Raw genomic sequence first — 9,340 nt, forward strand, 5'->3', positions numbered from 1 at the left:
GGATAAAAAGCTTCACAGACATACTGTCAATCTTTTACGTCTGTACTGTGCCACCAACACATAACTACTGTTTATCTTATTGTTTAAAACATTGTTTATTCCTTTACTGGGCTATGACTGTGATTTTGGCAGGAAAACTACTTGTTACACCAGTTTTCATGTCTCCCTTGTGCCTACGGTCAAAAGGCACATGACAAATCTAAACCATGACCACACTTAGTTCAACTGGTTACACCCATCCAGTGCAACACCCCCTTTAGCTAACTGTTAAAGCATTCAGGCTGAAGAGAGACTCGGCCTGCAGCCAACAGTCTGACGTGCATGTCCAAAAGTTTGTAGACACCTGCTCATCCAGTGTTTCTTCTGAAATGAAGAGTATTAATAGTGAGTTTGTCCCCCTTTGCTGCAGTAACAGCCTCTACTCTTTTGGGAAGACTTTACTTTGGATGTTGAAACATTGCTGTGAGGATTTGATTGAGCATTAGTGAGGTTAGGTACTGTTGTTGGATGGTCAGTTCTGGACACTCCAACTCATCACAAAGGTATTGGATGGAGCTCCATCACTCTAGCAGTTCCACTGCTCTACAGCTCAGTGCTGGGGGGGCTTTATACCCCTTTTAGCCCACGCTTGGCATTGAGCATGGTGACCTTAAGCTTATTTGTGGCTGCTCCAGAGTGCCCTATACTATTAGTCACTTCCGTTGTGTAATTAAGATTGCACAAGCTGTCGAACATGTGTCAGCAATTGCTACACCTTAATAAGCGCATTTCATGGAACAACATTTTCACCATGTTTTTTAAATAAAAGAGTTTAATAGTAGTATGTTAACAAAGTTCAAACTGTACTGTTCACTCCCAGTCCGTACAGTGCACCAGGAATGGGCATTTTAATAAAATTTGGCATTTAAAATTGGTAAGCAGTATTTAAAAAACAATCAAACAATACTCCCCCTATTTTTCCACTGTATTGTATTAAGCCCAGACGGCAAATCTATAGCGCATAACGTGTGGTTTGAAATTTTCAACCAAAAAAAAGCATCATTCTAAAGGCCACCGCATACCAGATGCATCGTCTGCTCAGTGTCGTGTAGCATCACGTAGCAGATACAGATGTGTCTCAGTGAGAGCGCTGATAAAGGTCAAGTTCTTTTAACACTCTATCAATGAAACCTTCAGCATAATTTATCATGCTTGGCCTCAGTTTACTACCTCGTCACAAACTCGCTGTTTACACTTTACTGATCTTCTACCTGGTGTCAGAGACCCTTTGGCAGCGTGACGCAGAGCTATATGATAAAAGCCAGCATGTGTTAGTCTTTAGCAGGCTACAGTAGTGTAAAGTCTGAATAGGAAAGTCTGTTCACTTGGCAACCATCTTTGCACCACGCCAGACAATTTCCAGCTGTACAAGACCAGGCTTCTCTCCCTTTGAATGAGGTGAGACCGAAATACTCAAAACTGAAGGTCAAATTAATGTTTCAAACACATATTTGAAATCAACTGTAAGATCTGACAAAAACCTCATGAATAGTTTGTAACATCTGACTCAATTAAGCATTTTTCAGGCTGTTCTGGCTACTGCGCTTGCGTAGATCTCCACAGTGAGGGGGGGCGTTTCTCGCTAGCACCACAATATCGACCCTTCTCTGCAGCGTAACCAGCAAAGCTAATCAGCTCTTCTTAAATGAAGGGCAGAACTTTCTCTGCATACAAATTCTATGTTGGCTGTTATGAACTTTCTCATGCATATTTTAACCAGCGACGGCCTCCTCCTTTATAACATCTCTGAGTAATCTTTCCTGCTTTGGACTAAACAGATAAGAAGCTCGGTCCAAAACATAAGATACAGGCTCTGCACTGCCGTCTGGTAGCGCCTTGAGTTCAGACGTCTCACGATTCTTCAATATGAAAATGTATGTGGTTAGAGGTTTTGCATATCACAAAAAAAGAATTTACTATATCATTTACTGCAGTCCATATATGTAAACTAAGCTGCGCGATCTGAATGAATGGTTTAGCTTACAGCAGTTTAGCTCCGCCCATTCACACTACAGTTGTAAGGAGGGTTTGGGCCTGGTCTGCTTTTTGAATGGTGGTCAGAACAGAGCTCGTTTACATACATCAGTCTCGAATGCACAGTAACAAAAACAGCCTGTTTAATTTCAAGGGATACAGAGAGGTTGGAAAATGGTCATGAAAAGAAAAAAATAGGATATGGGCCCTTTGAAGTTGCTGAATTGGCTAATCTACGGGGTGTCTGTATACATTTGGACATTGCGTAGTAAATGTTCTCAAAGAAAGACTGGATGTTGGGAGTGGATCAGATGAGCCGCTTAGCCAAAGCAAACGCATTTAGAGCAGAAGGACAAAGTTTATGCACACTTCCTCACAGCGGGACAGCCAAACACAAGCACACATCAACGTGAAGGCCCGAGGCCACGCCCACGGGACTCGGGGCGACCAATCAGGGAGGAAAACGCCTTCTCAATGTCTGGCGCTGGAGGTGCTTGTGTTTGTATTACCCTATCATGCTGACACCCCTGTTATCTGAGCCTTTAACTCGAATATGAACTCGCTTATGGTCACTGATCCAAACAAGCGTTAAGGATTCAGGATTGGGCGGGGAGGGGCTTGAAGAGGGGGAGTGCAGGACCTTCACGTGTGGAAAAGTACAGCGGTCTAATTTTTTTAAGGGTAGAGTAACACAGGAGGAGCATTGTAAGCCCAACTGAAGTCTTGCGCAACACCTGATAACTACAACAGCAGATGTCAACGCGTTATAGCTTCTGTTACAGACAGCTGGTTTGCTTTGATTCACAAGGATTCATAAAATCTCAAATGTGGCTTCCAGTTCGTCACCTTCTTTTTCGAATGTCCCGTTCCACCTTAAATGGTGCAGCAGTTACAGTTACTGCTGCACCATTTAAGGTGAAAAAAGGTGGCGAATAAGAACATAGTTCAGCTTTATTGAAGTCTGTGTGTTTTGCTTCATTCTTTTGAATCGGCTCTTTTTTAAAGAATCGTTTATCGTTTGCCATTCTTTTGAATCGATTCTTTTTTTTAAAGAATCGGATTCGTAGCTTCTGAATCAAACTTCATTTCATGCTTAAATGTTTCTTTGCATGGTAAAATGGTTCTTCAGAATGACAGAGAGTGTGTTCCCTGCTGAAAAATGAGCAAAGACCTGCATGCATTTTATGCTGGTCTGAGCTGGTTTGTGCCGGTATGGTGCTGGTTTAGCTGGTCACTCCAGCATGATCCTGCTGATTGACCAGCATACCAACGTTAAAACATATGCTGGTTTTGGTGGTGATCAGCTTATCAACTTCTATTGCTGCTGACCAGCATTTACCAGCATCCAAAACACAACATATGCTGGTTTTGCTGGTCTATGCTGGTTTGTCTTGCAGGGTAGTATAAAGTTCTACCTATAACCTCTTTGAAAATGGTAAACACTGAGGCTAAAAGAAGGCCTCAGGTGCCAGAATGTAACCACTGCACCAGTTAAGCTGGAACTGGAAATTCGAGAACCATACTCTAAGATTTGCTATAATAGTCATAGAGAACTGGACAATTCTATAATTTACTACAAGATACTGCACAGTTAGAATGGATAGCTGTTATACAGCGCTATATAAATCTTTTTCTGATTCTGACTCTATTAGTGAGCAGAAAAATTACTTGCTGAATCGAATCATTGTATACAGAGATGAGAATGGCTAAACACTTACAAAAGGTGATTATTCAAGGCTCTTTTAGTGAAGACAATGGTTCTATATAGAACCATGAACACGCAAAGAACCATTTGCATGATTAAAGGGTTCTTTTCATGATGAAACGTTCTGTATACAGTTGAACATAGAACATTTTTGAAAATGGCTTTATATATCACCAAAAAGGTCTCTGCTATTGCTATGTTGTCAAGCTTGTAACAATAGTACAACCCTTTTTACTACACATAGAACCATTTTCAAAAAGGTCCCTGCTAAAAAAAAAAAACGGTTTCTGTTGGTTCCTGGTGGTTTTGTAATGTGTTTTGGGTTTTCTAATGGGTTGATATCATAATGTTAAAGATACTAATGGTTTGACAGGTGACCAATGGCTGATTCTAAATGCATTTGATGGTTTTCTAATGGTGTTCTATAGACTACCCTGCAAAAAAACAGCTTAGACCAGCTTAAAGCAGCATGATGCTGAACTATTTTACTAAAGAACCTTTACTAAAGAACCCTTGAAGAACCATCCTTTTAAGAGTGGGCGCCTATAACCTCCTGCTACCACCATTAGCAATGCTTTTTTTGAGTAGTTTTGGACGCAGCTAATGACTCGACTCGTGAATCAGCGAATCGTTGAATCAGACGTTCGATTGACTGAAGCGGGCAGCTCGAAAGAATCGGTTCGTTAAACTGAATCGAGCGATGACTACTTTGTGTGTCTGTATGTCAGTGGGGGATGGGGGTTTGTTATTCTGCTAGGCTGCATGCCTGCCCATGACAGTCACGTGGCTCTCCCTCTCCAGCCCCGTCCCTGCTAACAGGTAATCACTGTGTATATTCTAGCTGGGAAAGGAATTTACGAAGTGCTGGTGAATCTTTTAAACCAACTCTCAGCTCGCAGGTCCTCCCCTCCCAAAACACATTCCAGCGGTTCGTAAAATCAACGGCCTCAATAGAAGGGCTATCGTTTCTTTTGTGGGGAGCAGAGAAAGTGGAGAAATAAAGGAAAGAGTGGGCTGTGCTACGAAAAAGTCCCCAACTAATAAAAGCGAAAAGGGACTCATGAAAAGAGGAACACGATGGCGATGCCTTCACTCGCGTTGTTAGAAATAGAAGCGCAGCACAAAATTAAACGGCACATATAAAAGAATCTTTGTAAATGAGATGTGTGAGCATGAAAACCATGTGAAAGGTTAAAGAACCTCCGGATAATGTACAGGTTTTAGGAAGAACCTAAAACTGGTAAAGAATCTTTACGTCATGTGAGGGTTCTTTATACCTTTAAAGGGCCCATACCATGGAAAACCAAGTTTTCCTCACTTTTTTGAAATAAACGAGTTTAAAGGAGTATGTAAACACTGTTAAAGTTTCCAAACAGAGCGCTCACTGCCTACTCCATCGTCCATATAAGAAAAAAGTGCTGCATTTTAAAGTCCTTGTTTTTGTGATGTCACAAAAAAACAACTAATTTATATAAATCCACCTCTTCAGCCTCCAGCAGTTTAGCCCGCCCATTCATGCTGAAGTCATAAGGAGTGTTTCAGCCTGGACTGCTCTTCCAATGAGGCACAGAGGTCATTTACACATATCAGTTTTAAAGGCACAGTAACCAAAAACAGCCTATTCATTCTAAGGCATAAAATGGTCAAATGTAGGATGGGCTCTTTAAGTGATACAAGTACAAGCCAGACAGAGGAGTCATTCCACCAGATCAATGCCAAATGGACATGCTAGACATGCTAGACTATCCAAAAGTATCTATACACCCTTTCTAGTTAGTTTAAGAGCCCATATAATAAAAAAAAATCCTTTTGGTTTTTGAAATCATCATAGAGGTAACCATCACCCCTAGACCAAAAAAGCCCATTTTGAATGTTTTGTTTTTTGTGATGTCACAAAAAACAGCACATTTACAGATATCCATCTATTCAGCCTACAACTGTTTAGCCCCGCCCACTCACTCTCAAGTTAGGAGTGACTGCTTTTTAAGTGAAATATAGAACCAGGCAGCCAATCAGACCAGAGTTCATTCACTTATATCTGTCACAGTCACAAAAATAGCCTGTTTAGTTCTAAAACTGGGCTTACACCACACGATCACAAGTGGTTGATGGAGCGGATGAGCTGGTCGTGTGAAAGGAGGAAGAGTCAGTCTTTAGCTCCTCCAATCGAGCTTGATATTGATATTGATATTTTAAACATGCTTGATTTTTACGACCCGTGTTCACGAGTCCTGCACTGTGAGATGAACTGTGATGTAATTAAATGAGAGATTCAGAATGAGTGAACAAGATCTGGGATTTGAGTGCTTTTTGTAGCTGAAATCTGTGTGCTGTACCCTCTTGTTTCCTTTTAGGCTAGTACAGGGGTGCACAACTGTGGTCCTGCAAACACTAAATAGCTGCAAAGCTGAAGTCAGCTTCTCGCTCACCAGCTTCTTGTTGGAATTTTTCTGTTCCACCTTAAACGGTGCAGCAGTTACATTCTAGTGCCTCAGACATCATTTAAGGTGGAACGGAAAATTTCCAAAAAGAAGCTGGTGAGCGAGAAGCTGACTTCAGCCTCGTAAGAAGTCAAACATTGAGAGACATTTTACAAGAAACTATTCTACTTTTGCAGAAATGTTTCCTGCTGGAGATGTGGGAAGAGCGGCTATAGTTGAGCTAAAGCTTAAATCAAAGTCTGTGTTTTCATTTATATTATATTGTTATATTATAGTGTTATAGCCTACACTAGTACATCAGCCCATACTGAGACATATTTACAGCCAAGATGGTAAAATGGACATACAATATTGTGGCTCCCAAGGTGGACAAAAACTTCTTAACATTTGGGTTACCGCTTTCTGTTTTCAAATTAATCTGTTAGTATTTTAAAAGTCGTCGAGTGTAGGCCCAGGTTAAGGGATTAAGAGAGGTAGTAAAATGATTTTTTGGTATATAAACCTACACAAAAAGTAATAAAAAGGCAAAATAAAGTGTAGCATATGGGCCCTTTAATTCACTACTTTAAGGGAATTCCCTTGATTTTTTTCAATATTACTGCATGATCAAATCTCTCAGCTCTAGAAAAACCTATAAAGTCAGAACTGTTCACAGTGGTGGTGATAGGAAGCAGATGTCTGAAGAGCTGAATGCCTCTTAAAGTTCCATCACAGAGAGTTTGTACATGAATTGGTTCACGATGATGAGCTCTTAATTAGTATATTCAAGCTTGAAAAACACTCATTAGCAAGTATTTGTTTTTTATCCATGGCACTGAATGTTGTGGACTCAAATGGCACTCTTTTCATGGACTGCCTCAGAAAGTTAATGGATGAGGAAAAAGTTTCAGAAACACTAAAAAAACACATTTGAGAATATTTGCATTTAGAAGGTCTGAATGACTGTTGTATCTGGTGCACACTGCTTGTAATTCACTGAGGAACACGATACGAGTCACTCGCTGCTATTTTCACTCTGCTAACACAAAATGGCAGCTGAGCCTTTAGTGGAGCGTTATGTCACTGCAGAGGGACTTCAGTCTCCTCCTCCTCCTCTTCCACAGGCTCAGACACGGCTGTGACGTCAGTGAAATAGGAAACCTCAGCGTCCTGTTTATACTGAGAGGGTGGGGGGGGGAGGAAGGGGGCTGGTTAGAACACTGTGTATATGCTTTAACACGTTATGCTCACATACCCTGCACTGAATGCTGAAGTTAAACAGTGCTGTGACCCCATAAAAGGCACTGAAGGATAGACAGTGTTTCAGAATCCAGTTCAATAGAGGGGCAGATATTTAACATATAGAGGGGCAGATAACAACATATAAACTAATTAAAATGAATGGTGGTATGTTAGAGTTGGTTTAGTTTGACTCTAGACACTCCTGTTGTATGAGCCTTGGAATGCAGTAGTAAAGAAAATGGTTCTATCTAGAACCATGGACACTCAAATAACCCTTTGCATGATTTAAGGGTTCTTTGCAACATAAAAGGTTCATCAGATTGATGGAGAATGTGTTGTATATGGTTCTATATAATAGAACCTTTCTGAAAATGGTTCTATATGGTACCCAAAAGGGTTATTCTATTGTTACATTGTATCAATAAAAGACCCCTTTGGAGTACCATATAGAACCATATACAACACATTCTCCATCAGTCTGAAGAACGCCTTCATGATGCAAAGAACCGTTTAGTCATGCAAAGGGTTCTTTGAGTGTTCATGCTACACACACACACACACACACACACACACGTACACACACAAACACACACACACACACACGAAATAATCCAAATGAGCCTTTAAGTGCAAGTTATTGTTATTTTTAGTATCAGTAAAAATAGAATACACAAATACATGAACATTTTATGTGAATTTTATGTGTCCACAATTTGCCTATATTCCAGTTTTTTGCTTTTAGTTCGTCTATGAAATCTGCAGGGATATTTTTCCACACCTCCAAAGTTCACTCTTAGAAGTTTTGCATTTTCTGCTTTTTACCAAATAATCCCAAACACATTCAGTGATGTTGAGGTCTGGACTCTAGCATGCACTCTTGGCAAGTGAAAATATCTTTAATCTAATCAATATATCTAATATTTCTCATTTTGATATGGTTGTAGGAATATATTAAGATTAAAATTGCTTCTAGTCTTCTATGAAGTGAATCTATCTGACTATATTAATTCAATTTTGCTTATTTTAAGAAACAGCTTTGAAACAAGCAAATTATATTCCTACAAACATCTCACAAAGAAATATCAGATATATTGACTAGACTTAAGATAATTTCAAGGATAATTCCAGTGTGGTTAGTCTGTTGTTCTGAAAACACCAGCAGTTTGATTGATTTGCACTTTTTCTTCTTTTGTCTCCTTTACTCAGTGAGGCTTCTTAACAGCAACACATCCTTTCAGACTTGAGCATTGAGTTGTCAGTGAACGGAAGGACAGAGCTCCAGTTTTTTTATTTATTTATAAGTTGTACTATATAAGGACAGCATTATAACTTCCTCATAAAAGTGACAATAGGGAGTTCTGCAGTACTGGTTAGCAGATATAACTAAAAAATGACATAACACTGATCAGGGAACCATCCAACTGCTACTGATAAGTCTTATTTGAACTAACATTTGAACTTTGACAAAGTCAACAAAGCTAGCTGAAGAAAGGCCCTTGAACAGGTGAATGGAAATTGACATTGTTTGCTGATAAAAAAGTGCTGGCACCCTGATAGCAAACAATAAATGGTGTTACATATTCACACACAGAGTCAGACAGCTTGTGGTAAGTAGGGCAAGGCCTGGGCTTCTCTCAGTCCAGTCTAAGAGCTCAGTTACACAAATAGTTTTTCACTGGCACAGTGCTGGCACAGCATTTCCAACTGTCCAGCTCCTCGCACGTACGGTGACACATGAAGAATCTGCACTAGGCCTGAGCTAAGCTTACCCAGCTTGGAGACATGAATGACAACTGAATGGATACTATTAAAGTCACTGCATTTGTGCTGACCTTGAAGCAAAAATGTAATTTACAGTTCCCCTCACCCATTACCCCTACAGGTCAATCGGCCAAGACATCTTTGGTGTTCGAAATGTCCTTTAGTTCTGAACTGGAGCTACAAGGCTAATGGCGCTAAC

The sequence above is a fragment of the Colossoma macropomum genome, unplaced genomic scaffold (genome assembly GCF_904425465.1).
Source record: "Colossoma macropomum unplaced genomic scaffold, Colossoma_macropomum, whole genome shotgun sequence".
NCBI lineage: Eukaryota > Metazoa > Chordata > Actinopteri > Characiformes > Serrasalmidae > Colossoma > Colossoma macropomum.